This window comes from Botryllus schlosseri, unplaced genomic scaffold (assembly GCF_051294905.1).
Source record: "Botryllus schlosseri isolate E-star unplaced genomic scaffold, Bs_hap1 Bs19a, whole genome shotgun sequence".
In the NCBI taxonomy this organism is placed as follows: domain Eukaryota; kingdom Metazoa; phylum Chordata; class Ascidiacea; order Stolidobranchia; family Styelidae; genus Botryllus; species Botryllus schlosseri.
Window position 1 is genome coordinate 10,586 of NW_027648628.1, and position 16,294 is coordinate 26,879.

The window sequence follows — 16,294 nt, forward strand, 5'->3', positions numbered from 1 at the left end:
GCTACCAGACTGTAGCAAATCAAAAGTTACGTCGAATGAGCCTATCGGCGTATTCCTGGCTATTGTAGTTTAGGAGATATTGGCAGATTTAGCCATTTTGGGGGGTATGAAAATTTATGAAAAGTTCAATTACACCAAGATTTCTCTATGTTCCCGAGGGCCTACAGTTACAACTCCGCTACCAGACTGTAGCAAATCAAAAGTTACGTCGAATGAGCCTATCGGCGCATTCCTGGCTATTGTAGTTTAGGAGATATTGGCAGATTTAGCCATTTTGGGGGGTATGAAAATTTATGAAAAGTTCAATTACACCAAGATTTCTCTATGTTCCCGAAGGCCTACAGTTACAACTCCGCTACCAGACTGTAGCAAATCGAAAGTTACGTCGAATGAGCCTATCGGCGTATTCCTGGCTATTGTAGTTTAGGAGATATTGGCAGATTTAGCCATTTTGGGGGGTATGAAAATTTATGAAAAGTTCAATTACACCAAGATTTCTCTGTGTTCCCGAGGGCCTACAGTTACAACTCCGCTACCAGACTGTAGCAAATCAAAAGTTACGTCGAATGAGCCTATCGGCGTATTCCTGGCTATTGTAGTTTAGGAGATATTGGCAGATTTAGCCATTTTGGGGGGTATGAAAATTTATGAAAAGTTCAATTACACCAAGATTTCTCTATGTTCCCGAGGGCCTACAGTTACAACTCCGCTAACAGACTGTAGCAAATCAAAAGTTACGTCGAATGAGCCTATCGGCTTATTCCTGGCTATTGTAGTTTAGGAGATATTGGCAGATTTAGCCATTCTGGGGGGTATGGAAATTTATGAAAAGTTCAATTACACCAAGATTTCTCTATGTTCCCGAGGGCCTACAGTTACAACTCCGCTACCAGACTGTAGCAAAGCAAAAGTTACGTCGAATGAGCCTATCGGCGTATTCCTGGCTATTGTAGTTTAGGAGATATTGGCAGATTTAGCCATTTTGGGGGGTATGAAAATTTATGAAAAGTTCAATTACACCAAGATTTCTCTATGTTTCCGAGGGCCTACAGTTACAACTCCGCTACCAGACTGTAGCAAATCAAAAGTTACGTCGAATGAGCCTATCGGCGTATTCCTGGCTATTGTAGTTTAGGAGATATTGGCAGATTTAGCCATTTTGGGGGGTATGAAAATTTATGAAAAGTTTAATTACACCAAGATTTCTTTATGGTCCCGAGGGCCTACAGTTACAACTCCGCTACCAGACTGTAGCAAATCAAAAGTTACGTCGAATGAGCCTATCGGCGTATTCCTGGCTATTGTAGTTTAGGAGATATTGGCAGATTTAGCCATTTTGGGGGGGTATGAAAATTTATGAAAAGTTCAATTACACCAAGATTTCTCTATGTTCCCGAGGGCCTACAGTTACAACTCCGCTACCAGACTGTAGCAAATCAAAAGTTACGTCGAATGAGCCTATCGGCGTATTCCTGGCTATTGTAGTTCAGGAGATATTGGCAGATTTAGCCATTTTGAGGGGTATGAAAATTTATGAAAAGTTCAATTACACCAAGATTTCTCTATGTTCCCGAGGGCCTACAGTTACAACTCCGCTACCAGACTGTAGCAAATCAAAAGTTACGTCGAATGAGCCTATCGGCGTATTCCTGGCTATTGTAGTTTAGGAGATATTGGCAGATTTAGCCATTTTGGGGGGTATGAAAATTTATGAAAAGTTCAATTACACCAAGATTTCTCTATGTTCCCGAGGGCCTACAGTTACAACTCCGCTACCAGACTGTAGCAAATCAAAAGTTACGTCGAATGAGCCTATCGGCGCATTCCTGGCTATTGTAGTTTAGGAGATATTGGCAGATTTAGCCATTTTGGGGGGTATGAAAATTTATGAAAAGTTCAATTACACCAAGATTTCTCTATGTTCCCGAAGGCCTACAGTTACAACTCCGCTACCAGACTGTAGCAAATCGAAAGTTACGTCGAATGAGCCTATCGGCGTATTCCTGGCTATTGTAGTTTAGGAGATATTGGCAGATTTAGCCATTTTGGGGGGTATGAAAATTTATGAAAAGTTCAATTACACCAAGATTTCTCTGTGTTCCCGAGGGCCTACAGTTACAACTCCGCTACCAGACTGTAGCAAATCAAAAGTTACGTCGAATGAGCCTATCGGCGTATTCCTGGCTATTGTAGTTTAGGAGATATTGGCAGATTTAGCCATTTTGGGGGGTATGAAAATTTATGAAAAGTTCAATTACACCAAGATTTCTCTATGTTCCCGAGGGCCTACAGTTACAACTCCGCTAACAGACTGTAGCAAATCAAAAGTTACGTCGAATGAGCCTATCGGCTTATTCCTGGCTATTGTAGTTTAGGAGATATTGGCAGATTTAGCCATTCTGGGGGGTATGGAAATTTATGAAAAGTTCAATTACACCAAGATTTCTCTATGTTCCCGAGGGCCTACAGTTACAACTCCGCTACCAGACTGTAGCAAAGCAAAAGTTACGTCGAATGAGCCTATCGGCGTATTCCTGGCTATTGTAGTTTAGGAGATATTGGCAGATTTAGCCATTTTGGGGGGTATGAAAATTTATGAAAAGTTCAATTACACCAAGATTTCTCTATGTTTCCGAGGGCCTACAGTTACAACTCCGCTACCAGACTGTAGCAAATCAAAAGTTACGTCGAATGAGCCTATCGGCGTATTCCTGGCTATTGTAGTTTAGGAGATATTGGCAGATTTAGCCATTTTGGCGGGTATGAAAATTTATGAAAAGTTTAATTACACCAAGATTTCTTTATGGTCCCGAGGGCCTACAGTTACAACTCCGCTACCAGACTGTAGCAAATCAAAAGTTACGTCGAATGAGCCTATCGGCGTATTCCTGGCTATTGTAGTTTAGGAGATATTGGCAGATTTAGCCATTTTTGGGGGTATAGAAATTTATGAAAAGTTCAATTACACCAAGATTTCTCTATGTTCCCGAGGGCCTACAGTTACAACTCCGCTACCAGACTGTAGCAAATCAAAAGTTACGTCGAATGAGCCTATCGGCGTATTCCTGGCTATTGTAGTTTAGGAGATATTGGCAGATTTAGCCATTTTGGGGGGTATGAAAATTTATGAAAAGTTCAATTACACCAAGATTTCTCTATGTTCCCGAGGGCCTACAGTTACAACTCCGCTACCAGACTGTAGCAAATCAAAAGTTACGTCGAATGAGCCTATCGGCGTATTCCTGGCTATTGTAGTTTAGGAGATATTGGCAGATTTAGCCATTTTTGGGGGTATGAAAATTTATGAAAAGTTTAATTACACCAAGATTTCTTTATGTTCCCGAGGGCCTACAGCTACAACTCCGCTACCAGACTGTAGCAAATCAAAAGTTACGTCGAATGAGCCTATCGGCGTATTCCTGGCTATTGTAGTTTAGGAGATATTGGCAGATTTAGCCATTTTGGGGGGTATGAAAATTTATGAAAAGTTCAATTACACCAAGATTTCTCTATGTTCCCGAGGGCCTACAGTTACAACTCCGCTACCAGACTGTAGCAAATCAAAAGTTACGTCGAATGAGCCTATCGGCGTATTCCTGGCTATTGTAGTTTAGGAGATATTGGCAGATTTAGCCATTTTGGGGGGTATGAAAATTTATGAAAAGTTCAATTACACCAAGATTTCTCTATGTTCCCGAGGGCCTACAGTTACAACTCCGATACCAGACTGTAGCAAATCAAAAGTTACTTCGAATGAGCCTATCGGCGTATTCCTGGCTATTGTAGTTTAGGAGATATTGGCAGATTTAGCCATTTTGGGGGGGTATGAAAATTTATGAAAAGTTCAATTACACCAAGATTTCTCTATGTTCCCGAGGGCCTACAGTTACAACTCCGCTACCAGACTGTAGCAAATCAAAAGTTACGTCGAATGAGCCTATCGGCGTATTCCTGGCTATTGTAGTTCAGGAGATATTGGCAGATTTAGCCATTTTGGGGGGTATGAAAATTTATGAAAAGTTCAATTACACCAAGATTTCTCTATGTTCCCGAGGGCCTACAGTTACAACTCCGCTACCAGACTGTAGCAAATCAAAAGTTACGTCGAATGAGCCTATCGGCGCATTCCTGGCTATTGTAGTTTAGGAGATATTGGCAGATTTAGCCATTTTGGGGGGTATGAAAATTTATGAAAAGTTCAATTACACCAAGATTTCTCTATGTTCCCGAAGGCCTACAGTTACAACTCCGCTACCAGACTGTAGCAAATCAAAAGTTACGTCGAATGAGCCTGTCGGCGTATTCCTGGCTATTGTAGTTTAGGAGATATTGGCAGATTTAGCCATTTTTGGGGGTATGAAAATTTATGAAAAGTTCAATTACACCAAGATTTCTCTGTGTTCCCGAGGGCCTACAGTTACAACTCCGCTACCAGACTGTAGCAAATCAAAAGTTAAGTCGAATGAGCCTATCGGCGTATTCCTGGCTATTGTAGTTTAGGAGATATTGGCAGATTTAGCCATTTTGGGGGGTATGAAAATTTATGAAAAGTTCAATTACACCAAGATTTCTCTATGTTCCCGAGGGCCTACAGTTACAACTCCGCTAACAGACTGTAGCAAATCAAAAGTTACGTCGAATGAGCCTATCGGCTTATTCCTGGCTATTGTAGTTTAGGAGATATTGGCAGATTTAGCCATTCTGGGGGGTATGGAAATTTATGAAAAGTTCAATTACACCAAGATTTCTCTATGTTCCCGAGGGCCTACAGTTACAACTCCGCTACCAGACTGTGACAAAGCAAAAGTTACGTCGAATGAGCCTATCGGCGTATTCCTGGCTATTGTAGTTTAGGAGATATTGGCAGATTTAGCCATTTTGCGGGGTATGAAAATTTATGAAAAGTTCAATTACACCAAGATTTCTCTATGTTCCCGAGGGCCTACAGTTACAACTCCGCTACCAGACTGTAGCAAATCAAAAGTTACGTCGAATGAGCCTATCGGCGTATTCCTGGCTATTGTAGTTTAGGAGATATTGGCAGATTTAGCCATTTTTGGGGGTATGAAAATTTATGAAAAGTTCAATTACACCAAGATTTCTCTATGTTCCCGAGGCCCTACAGTTACAACTCCGCTACCAGACTGTAGCAAATCAAACGTTACGTCGAATGAGCCTATCGGCGTATTCCTGGCTATTGTAGTTTAGGAGATATTGGCAGATTTAGCCATTTTTGGGGGTATGAAAATTTATGAAAAGTTTAATTACACCAAGATTTCTCTATGTTCCCGAGGGCCTACAGCTACAACTCCGCTACCAGACTGTAGCAAATCAAAAGTTACGTCGAATGAGCCTATCGGCGTATTCCTGGCTATTGTAGTTTAGGAGATATTGGCAGATTTAGCCATTTTGGGGGGTATGAAAATTTATGAAAAGTTCAATTACACCATGATTTCTCTATGTTCCCGAGGGCCTACAGTTACAACTCCGCTACCAGACTGTAGCAAATCAAAAGTTACGTCGAATGAGCCTATCGGCGTATTCCTGGCTATTGTAGTTTAGGAGATATTGGCAGATTTAGCCATTTTGGGGGGTATGAAAATTTATGAAAAGTTCAATTACACCAAGATTTCTCTATGTTCCCGAGGGCCTACAGTTACAACTCCGATACCAGACTGTAGCAAATCAAAAGTTACTTCGAATGAGCCTATCGGCGTATTCCTGGCTATTGTAGTTTAGGAGATATTGGCAGATTTAGCCATTTTGGGGGGTATGAAAATTTATGAAAAGTTCAATTACACCAAGATTTCTCTATGTTCCCGAGGGCCTACAGTTACAACTCCGCTACCAGACTGTAGCAAATCAAAAGTTACGTCGAATGAGCCTATCGGCGTATTCCTGGCTATTGTAGTTTAGGAGATATTGGCAGATTTAGCCATTTTGGGGGGTATGAAAATTAATGAAAAGTTCAATTACACCAAGAATTCTTTATGTTCCCGAGGGCCTACAGTTACAACTCTGCTACCAGACTGTAGCAAATCAAAAGTTACGTCGAATGAGCCTATCGGCGTATTCCTGGCTATTGTAGTTTAGGAGATATTGGCAGATTTAGCCATTTTGGGGGGTATGAAAATTTATGAAAAGTTCAATTACACCAAGATTTCTCTATGTTCCCGAGGGCCTACAGTAACAACTCCGCTACCAGACTGTAGCAAATCAAAAGTTACGTCGAATGAGCCTATCGGCGTATTCCTGGCAATTGTAGTTTGGGACATATTGGCAGATTTAGCCATTTTGGGGGGTATGAAAATTTATGAAAAGTTCAATTACACCAAGATTTCTCTATGTTCCCGAGGGCCTACAGTTTCAACTCCGCTACCAGACTGTAGCAAATCAAAAGTTACGTCGAATGAGCCTATCGGCGTATTCCTGGCTATTGTAGTTTAGGAGATATTGGCAGATTTAGCCATTTTGGGGGGTATGAAAATTTACGAAAAGTTCAATTACACCAAGATTTCTCTATGTTTCCGAGGGCCTACAGTTACAACTCCGCTACCAGACTGTAGCAAATCAAAAGTTACGTCGAATGGGTTTATCGGCGTATTCCTGGCTATTGTAGTTTAGGAGATATTGGCAGATTTAGCTATTTTGGGGGGTATGAAAATTTATGAAAAGTTCAATTACACCAAGATTTCTCTATGTTCCCGAGGGCCTACAGTTACAACTCCACTACCAGACTGTAGCAAATCAAAAGTTACGTCGAATGAGCCTATCGGCGTATTCCTGGCTATTGTAGTTTAGGAGATATTGGCAGATTTAACCATTTTGGGGGGTATGAAAATTTATGAAAAGTTCAATTACACCAAGATTTCTCTATGTTCCCGAGGGCCTACAGTTACAACTCTGCTACCAGACTGTAGCAAATCAAAACTTACGTCGAATGAGCCTATCGGCGTATTCCTGGCTATCGTAGTTTAGGAGATATTGGCAGATTTAGCCATTTTGGGGGGTATAAAAATTTATGAAAAGTTCAATTACACCAAGATTTCTCTATGTTCCCGAGGGCCTACAGTTACAACTCCGCTACCAGACTGTAGCAAATCAAAAGTTACGTCGAATGAGCCTATCGGCGTATTCCTGGCTATTGTAGTTTAGGAGATATTGGCAGATTTAGCCATTTTGGGGGGTATGAAAATTTATGAAAAGTTCAATTACACCAAGATTTCTCTATGTTCCCGAGGGCCTACAGTTACAACTCCGCTACCAGACTGTAGCAAATCAAAAGTTACGTCGAATGAGCCTATCGGCGTATTCCTGGCTATTGTAGTTCAGGAGATATTGGCAGATTTAGCCATTTTGGGGGGTATGAAAATTTATGAAAAGTTCAATTACACCAAGATTTCTCTATGTTCCCGAGGGCCTACAGTTACAACTCTGCTACCAGACTGTAGCAAATCAAAAGTTACGTCGAATGAGCCTATCGGCGTATTCCTGGCTATTGTAGTTTAGGAGATATTGGCAGATTTAGCCATTTTGGGGGGTATGAAAATTTATGAAAAGTTCAATTACACCAAGATTTCTCTATGTTCCCGAGGGCCTACAGTTACAACTCCGCTACCAGACTGTAGCAAATCAAAAGTTACGTCGAATGAGCCTATCGGCGTATTCCTGGCTATTGTAGTTTAGGAGATATTGGCAGATTTAGCCATTTTGGGGGGTATGAAAATTTATGAAAAGTTCAATTACACCAAGATTTCTCTATGTTCCCGAGGGCCTACAGTTACAACTCCGCTAACAGACTGTAGCAAATCAAAAGTTACGTCGAATGAGCCTATCGGCGTATTCCTGGCTATTGTAGTTCAGGAGATATTGGCAGATTTAGCCATTTTGGGGGGTATGAAAATTTATGAAAAGTTCAATTACACCAAGATTTCTCTATGTTCCCGAGGGCCTTTAGTTACAACTCTGCTACCAGACTGTAGCAAATCAAAAGTTACGTCGAATGAGCCTATCGGCTTATTCCTGGCTATTGTAGTTTAGGAGATATTGGCAGATTTAGCCATTCTGGGGGGTATGAAAATTTATGAAAAGTTCAATTACACCAAGATTTCTCTATGTTCCCGAGGGCCTATAGTTACAACTCCGCTACCAGACTGTAGCAAATCAAAAGTTACGTCGAATGAGCCTATCGGCGTATTCCTGGCTATTGTAGTTTAGGAGATATTGGCAGATTTAGCCATTTTGGGGGGTATGAAAATTTATGAAAAGTTCAATTACACCAAGATTTCTCTATGTTCCCGAGGGCCTACAGTTACAACTCCGCTACCAGACTGTAGCAAATCAAAAGTTACGTCGAATGAGCCTATCGGCGTATTCCTGGCTATTGTAGTTTAGGAGATATTGGCAGATTTAGCCATTTTGGGGGGTATGAAAATTTATGAAAAGTTCAATTACACCAAGATTTCTCTATGTTCCTGAAGGCCTACAGTTACAACTCCGCTACCAGACTGTAGCAAATCAAAAGTTACGTCGAATGAGCCTATCGGCGTATTCCTGGCTATTGTAGTTTAGGAGATATTGGCAGATTTAGCCATTTTGGGGGGTATGAAAATTTATGAAAAGTTCAATTACACCAAGATTTCTCTATGTTCCCGAGGGCCTACAGTTACAACTCCGCTACCAGACTGTAGCAAATCAAAAGTTACGTCGAATGAGCCTATCGGCTTATTCCTGGCTATTGTAGTTTAGGAGATATTGGCAGATTTAGCCATTTTGGGGGGTATGAAAATTTATGAAAAGTTCAATTACACCAAGATTTCTCTATGTTCCCGAGGGCCTACAGTTACAACTCCGCTACCAGACTGTAGCAAATCAAAAGTTACGTCGAATGAGCCTATCGGCGTATTCCTGGCTATTGTAGTTTAGGAGATATTGGCAGATTTAGCCATTTTGGTGGGTATGAAAATTTATGAAAAGTTCAATTACACCAAGATTTCTCTATGTTCCCGAGGGCCTACAGTTACAACTCCGCTACCAGACTGTAGCAAATCAAAAGTTACGTCGAATGAGCCTATCGGCGTATTCCTGGCTATTGTAGTTTAGGAGATATTGGCAGATTTAGCCATTTTGGGGGTATGAAAATTTATGAAAAGTTCAATTACACCAAGATTTCTCTATGTTCCCGAGGGCTTACAGTTACAACTCCGCTACCAGACTGTAGCAAATCACAAGTTACGTCGAATGAGCCTATCGGCGTATTCCTGGCTATTGTAGTTTAGGAGATATTGGCAGATTTAGCCATTTTGGGGGGTATGAAAATTTATGAAAAGTTCAATTACACCAAGATTTCTCTATGTTCCCGAGGGCCTACAGTTACAACTCCGCTACCAGACTGTGGCAAATCAAAAGTTACGTCGAATGAGCCTATCGGCGAATTCCTGGCTATTGTAGTTTAGGAGATATTGGCAGATTTAGCCATTTTGGGGGTATGAAAATTTATGAAAAGTTCAATTACACCAAGATTTCTCTATGTTCCCGAGGGCCTACAGTTACAACTCCGCTACCAGACTGTAGCAAATCACAAGTTACATCGAATGAGCCTATCGGCGTATTCCTGGCTATTGTAGTTTAGGAGATATTGGCAGATTTAGCCATTTTGGGGGGTATGAAAATTTATGAAAAGTTCAATTACACCAAGATTTCTCTATGTTCCCGAGGGCCTACAGTTACAACTCCGCTACCAGACTGTAGCAAATCAAAAGTTACGTCGAATGAGCCTATCGGCGTATTCCTGGCTATTGTAGTTTAGGAGATATTGGCAGATTTAGCCATTTTGGGGGGTATGAAAATTTATGAAAAGTTCAATTACACCAAGATTTCTCTATGTTCCCGAGGGCCTACAGTTACAACTCCGCTACCAGACTGTTGCAAATCAAAAGTTACGTCGAATGAGCCTATCGGCGTATTCCTGGCTATTGTAGTTTAGGAGATATTAACAGATTTAGCCATTTTGGGGGGTATGAAAATTTATGAAAAGTTCAATTACACCAAGATTTCTCTATGTTCCCGAGGGCCTACAGTTACAACTCCGCTACCAGATTGTAGCAAATCAAAAGTTACGTCGAATGAGCCTATCGGCGTATTCCTGGCTATTGTAGTTTAGGAGATATTGGCAGATTCAGCCATTTTGGGGGGTATGAAAATTTATGAAAAGTTCAATTACACCAAGATTTCTCTATGTTCCCGAGGGCCTACAGTTACAACTCTGCTACCAGACTGTAGCAAATCAAAAGTTACGTCGAATGAGCCTATCGGCGTATTCCAGGCTTGTGTAGTTTAGGAGATATTGGCAGATTTTGCCATTTTGGGGGGTATGAAAATTTATGAAAAGTTTAATTACACCAAGATTTCTCTATGTTCCCGAGGGCCTACAGTTACAACTCCGCTACCAGACTGTAGCAAATCAAAAGTTACGTCGAATGAGCCTATCGGCGTATTCTGGCTATTGTAGTTTAGGAGATATTGGCAGATTTAGCCATTTTGGGGGGTATGAAAATTTATGAAAAGTTCAATTACACCAAGATTTCTCTGTTCCCGAGGGCCTACAGTTACAACTCCGCTACCAGACTGTAGCAAATCAAAAGTTACGTCGAATAAGCCTATCGGCGTATTCCTGGCTATTGTAGTTTAGGAGATATTGGCAGATTTAGCCATTTTGGGGGGTATGAAAATTTATGAAAAGTTCAATTACACCAAGATTTCTCTATGTTCCCGAGGGCCTACAGTTACAACTCCGCTACCAGACTGTAGCAAATCAAAAGTTACGTCGAATGAGCCTATCGGCGTATTCCTGGCTATTGTAGTTTAGGAGATATTGGCAGATTTAGCCATTTTGGGGGTATGAAAATTTATGAAAAGTTTAATTACACCAAGATTTCTCTATGTTCCCGAGGGCCTACAGATATAACTCTGCTACCAGACTGTAGCAAATCACAAGTTACGTCGAATGAGCCTATCGGCGTATTCCTGGCTATTGTAGTTTAGGAGATATTGGCAGATTTAGCCATTTTGGGGGGTATGAAAATTTATGAAAAGTTCAATTACACCAAGATTTCTCTATGTTCCCGAGGGCCTACAGTTACAACTCCGCTACCAGACTGTAGCAAATCAAAAGTTACGTCGAATGAGCCTATCGGCGTATTCCTGGCTATTGTAGTTTAGGAGATATTGGCAGATTTAGCCATTTTGGGGGGTATGAAAATTTATGAAAAGTTCAATTACACCAAGATTTCTCTATGTTCCCGAGGGCCTACAGTTACAACTCCGCTACCAGACTGTAGCAAATCAAAAGTTACGTCGAATGAGCCTATCGGCGTATTCCTGGCTATTGTAGTTTAGGAGATATTAACAGATTTAGCCATTTTGGGGGGTATGAAAATTTATGAAAAGTTCAATTACACCAAGATTTCTCTATGTTCCCGAGGGCCTACAGTTACAACTCCGCTACCAGATTGTAGCAAATCAAAAGTTACGTCGAATGAGCCTATCGGCGTATTCCTGGCTATTGTAGTTTAGGAGATATTTGCAGATTCAGCCATTTTGGGGGTATGAAAATTTATGAAAAGTTCAATTACACCAAGATTTCTCTATGTTCCCGAGGGCCTACAGTTACAACTCTGCTACCAGACTGTAGCAAATCAAAAGTTACGTCGAATGAGCTTATCGGCGTATTCCAGGCTTGTGTAGTTTAGGAGATATTGGCAGATTTTGCCATTTTGGGGGGTATGAAAATTTATGAAAAGTTAAATTACACCAAGATTTCTCTATGTTCCCGAGGGCCTACAGTTACAACTCCGCTACCAGACTGTAGCAAATCAAAAGTTACGTCGAATGAGCCTATCGGCGTATTCCTGGCTATTGTAGTTTAGGAGATATTGGCAGATTTAGCCATTTTGGGGGGTATGAAAATTTATGAAAAGTTCAATTACACCAAGATTTCTCTATGTTCCCGAGGGCCTACAGTTACAACTCCGCTACCAGACTGTAGCAAATCAAAAGTTACGTCGAATGAGCCTATCGGCGTATTCCTGGCTATTGTAGTTTAGGAGATATTAACAGATTTAGCCATTTTGGGGGGTATGAAAATTTATGAAAAGTTCAATTACACCAAGATTTCTCTATGTTCCCGAGGGCCTACAGTTACAACTCCGCTACCAGATTGTAGCAAATCAAAAGTTACGTCGAATGAGCCTATCGGCGTATTCCTGGCTATTGTAGTTTAGGAGATATTTGCAGATTCAGCCATTTTGGGGGGGTATGAAAATTTATGAAAAGTTCAATTACACCAAGATTTCTCTATGTTCCCGAGGGCCTACAGTTACAACTCTGCTACCAGACTGTAGCAAATCAAAAGTTACGTCGAATGAGCTTATCGGCGTATTCCAGGCTTGTGTAGTTTAGGAGATATTGGCAGATTTTGCCATTTTGGGGGGTATGAAAATTTATGAAAAGTTAAATTACACCAAGATTTCTCTATGTTCCCGAGGGCCTACAGTTACAACTCCGCTACCAGACTGTAGCAAATCAAAAGTTACGTCGAATGAGCCTATCGGCGTATTCCTGGCTATTGTAGTTTAGGAGATATTGGCAGATTTAGCCATTTTGGGGGGTATGAAAATTTATGAAAAGTTAAATTACACCAAGATTTCTCTATGTTCCCGAGGGCCTACAGTTACAACTCCGCTACCAGACTGTAGCAAATCAAAAGTTACGTCGAATGAGCCTATCGGCGTATTCCTGGCTATTGTAGTTTAGGAGATATTGGCAGATTTTGCCATTTTGGGGGGTATGAAAATTTATGAAAAGTTAAATTACACCAAGATTTCTCTATGTTCCCGAGGGCCTACAGTTACAACTCCGCTACCAGACTGTAGCAAATCAAAAGTTACGTCGAATGAGCCTATCGGCGTATTCCTGGCTATTGTAGTTTAGGAGATATTGGCAGATTTAGCCATTTTGGGGGGTATGAAAATTTATGAAAAGTTAAATTACACCAAGATTTCTCTATGTTCCCGAGGGCCTACAGTTACAACTCCGCTACCAGACTGTAGCAAATCAAAAGTTACGTCGAATGAGCCTATCGGCGTATTCCTGGCTATTGTAGTTTAGGAGATATTGGCAGATTTTGCCATTTTGGGGGGTATGAAAATTTATGAAAAGTTAAATTACACCAAGATTTCTCTATGTTCCCGAGGGCCTACAGTTACAACTCCGCTACCAGACTGTAGCAAATCAAAAGTTACGTCGAATGAGCCTATCGGCGTATTCCTGGCTATTGTAGTTTAGGAGATATTGGCAGATTTAGCCATTTTGGGGGGTATGAAAATTTATGAAAAGTTCAATTACACCAAGATTTCTCTATGTTCCCGAGGGCCTACAGTTACAACTCCGCTACCAGACTGTAGCAAATCAAAAGTTACGTCGAATGAGCCTATCGGCGTATTCCTGGCTATTGTAGTTTAGGAGATATTAACAGATTTAGCCATTTTGGGGGGTATGAAAATTTATGAAAAGTTCAATTACACCAAGATTTCTCTATGTTCCCGAGGGCCTACAGTTACAACTCCGCTACCAGATTGTAGCAAATCAAAAGTTACGTCGAATGAGCCTATCGGCGTATTCCTGGCTATTGTAGTTTAGGAGATATTGGCAGATTTAGCCATTTTGGGGGGTATGAAAATTTATGAAAAGTTCAATTACACCAAGATTTCTTTATGTTCCCGAGGGCCTACAGTTACAACTCCGCTACCAGACTGTAGCAAATCAAAAGTTACGTCGAATGAGCCTATCGGCGTATTTCTGGCTATTGTAGTTTAGGAGATATTGGCAGATTTAGCCATTTTGGGGGGTATGAAAATTTATGAAAAGTTCAATTACACCAAGATTTCTCTATGTTCCCGAGGGCCTACAGTTACAACTCCGCTACCAGACTGTAGCAAATCAAAAGTTACGTCGAATGAGCCTATCGGCGTATTCCTGGCTATTGTAGTTTAGGAGATATTGGCAGATTTAGCCATTTTGGGGGTATGAAAATTTATGAAAAGTTTAATTACACCAAGATTTCTCTATGTTCCCGAGGGCCTACAGATATAACTCTGCTACCAGACTGTAGCAAATCACAAGTTACGTCGAATGAGCCTATCGGCGTATTCCTGGCTATTGTAGTTTAGGAGATATTGGCAGATTTAGCCATTTTGGGGGGTATGAAAATTTATGAAAAGTTCAATTACACCAAGATTTCTCTATGTTCCCGAGGGCCTACAGTTACAACTCCGCTACCAGACTGTAGCAAATCAAAAGTTACGTCGAATGAGCCTATCGGCGTATTCCTGGCTATTGTAGTTTAGGAGATATTGGCAGATTTAGCCATTTTGGGGGGTATGAAAATTTATGAAAAGTTCAATTACACCAAGATTTCTCTATGTTCCCGAGGGCCTACAGTTACAACTCCGCTACCAGACTGTAGCAAATCAAAAGTTACGTCGAATGAGCCTATCGGCGTATTCCTGGCTATTGTAGTTTAGGAGATATTAACAGATTTAGCCATTTTGGGGGGTATGAAAATTTATGAAAAGTTCAATTACACCAAGATTTCTCTATGTTCCCGAGGGCCTACAGTTACAACTCCGCTACCAGATTGTAGCAAATCAAAAGTTACGTCGAATGAGCCTATCGGCGTATTCCTGGCTATTGTAGTTTAGGAGATATTTGCAGATTCAGCCATTTTGGGGGGTATGAAAATTTATGAAAAGTTCAATTACACCAAGATTTCTCTATGTTCCCGAGGGCCTACAGTTACAACTCTGCTACCAGACTGTAGCAAATCAAAAGTTACGTCGAATGAGCTTATCGGCGTATTCCAGGCTTGTGTAGTTTAGGAGATATTGGCAGATTTTGCCATTTTGGGGGGTATGAAAATTTATGAAAAGTTAAATTACACCAAGATTTCTCTATGTTCCCGAGGGCCTACAGTTACAACTCCGCTACCAGACTGTAGCAAATTAAAAGTTACGTCGAATGAGCCTATCGGCGTATTCCTGGCTATTGTAGTTTAGGAGATATTGGCAGATTTAGCCATTTTGGGGGGTATGAAAATTTATGAAAAGTTCAATTACACCAAGATTTCTCTGTTCCCGAGGGCCTACAGTTACAACTCCGCTACCAGACTGTAGCAAATCAAAAGTTACGTCGAATGAGCCTATCGGCGTATTCCTGGCTATTGTAGTTTAGGAGATATTGGCAGATTTAGCCATTTTGGGGGGTATGAAAATTTATGAAAAGTTCAATTACACCAAGATTTCTTTATGTTCCCGAGGGCCTACAGTTACAACTCCGCTACCAGACTGTAGCAAATCAAAAGTTACGTCGAATGAGCCTATCGGCGTATTTCTGGCTATTGTAGTTTAGGAGATATTGGCAGATTTAGCCATTTTGGGGGGTATGAAAATTTATGAAAAGTTCAATTACACCAAGATTTCTCTATGTTCCCGAGGGCCTACAGTTACAACTCCGCTACCAGACTGTAGCAAATCAAAAGTTACGTCGAATGACCCTATCGGCGTATTCGTTGCTATTGTAGTTTAGAAGATATTGGCAAATTTAGCCATTTTGGGGGGTATGAAAATTTATGAAAAGTTCAATTACACCAAGATTTCTCTATGTTCCCGAGGGCCTACAGTTACAACTCCGCTACCAGACTGTAGCAAATCAAAAGTTACGTCGAATGAGCCTATCGGCGTATTCCTGGCTATCGTAGTTTAGGAGATATTGGCAGATTTAGCCATTTTGGGGGGTATGAAAATTAATGAAAAGTTCAATTACACCAAGATTTCTCTATGTTCCCGAGGGCCTACAGTTACAACTCCGCTACCAGACTGTAGCAAATCAAAAGTTACGTCGAATGAGCCTATCGGCGTATTCCTGTCTATTGTAGTTTAGGAGATATTGGCAGATTTAGCCATTTTGGGGGGTATGAAAATTTATGAAAAGTTCAATTACACCAAGATTTCTCTATGTTCCCGAGGGCCTACAGTTACAACTCCGCTACCAGACTGTAGCAAATCAAAAGTTACGTCGAATGAGCCTATCGGCGTATTCCTGGCTATTGTAGTTTAGGAGATATTGGCAGATTTAGCCTTTTTGGGGGGTATGAAAATTTATGAAAAGTTCAATTACACCAAGATTTCTCTATGTTCCCGAGGGCCTACAGTTACAACTCCGCTACCAGACTGTAGAA

General features: G+C 40.9%; 1 long non-coding RNA gene across 1 annotated transcript in view; it reads right to left on the minus strand.

Moving 5' to 3' along the window:
• Window positions 1–4,502: 4,502 nt before the first annotated feature.
• LOC145459871 (uncharacterized) overlaps window positions 4,503–16,294 on the minus strand; it is a 194,208-nt gene continuing 182,416 nt past the window's right edge. The window contains exon 2 of the long non-coding RNA XR_013921579.1: window positions 4,503–5,144. This is a non-coding gene — a long non-coding RNA (uncharacterized LOC145459871). The remainder of the gene's footprint in view (window positions 5,145–16,294) is intronic.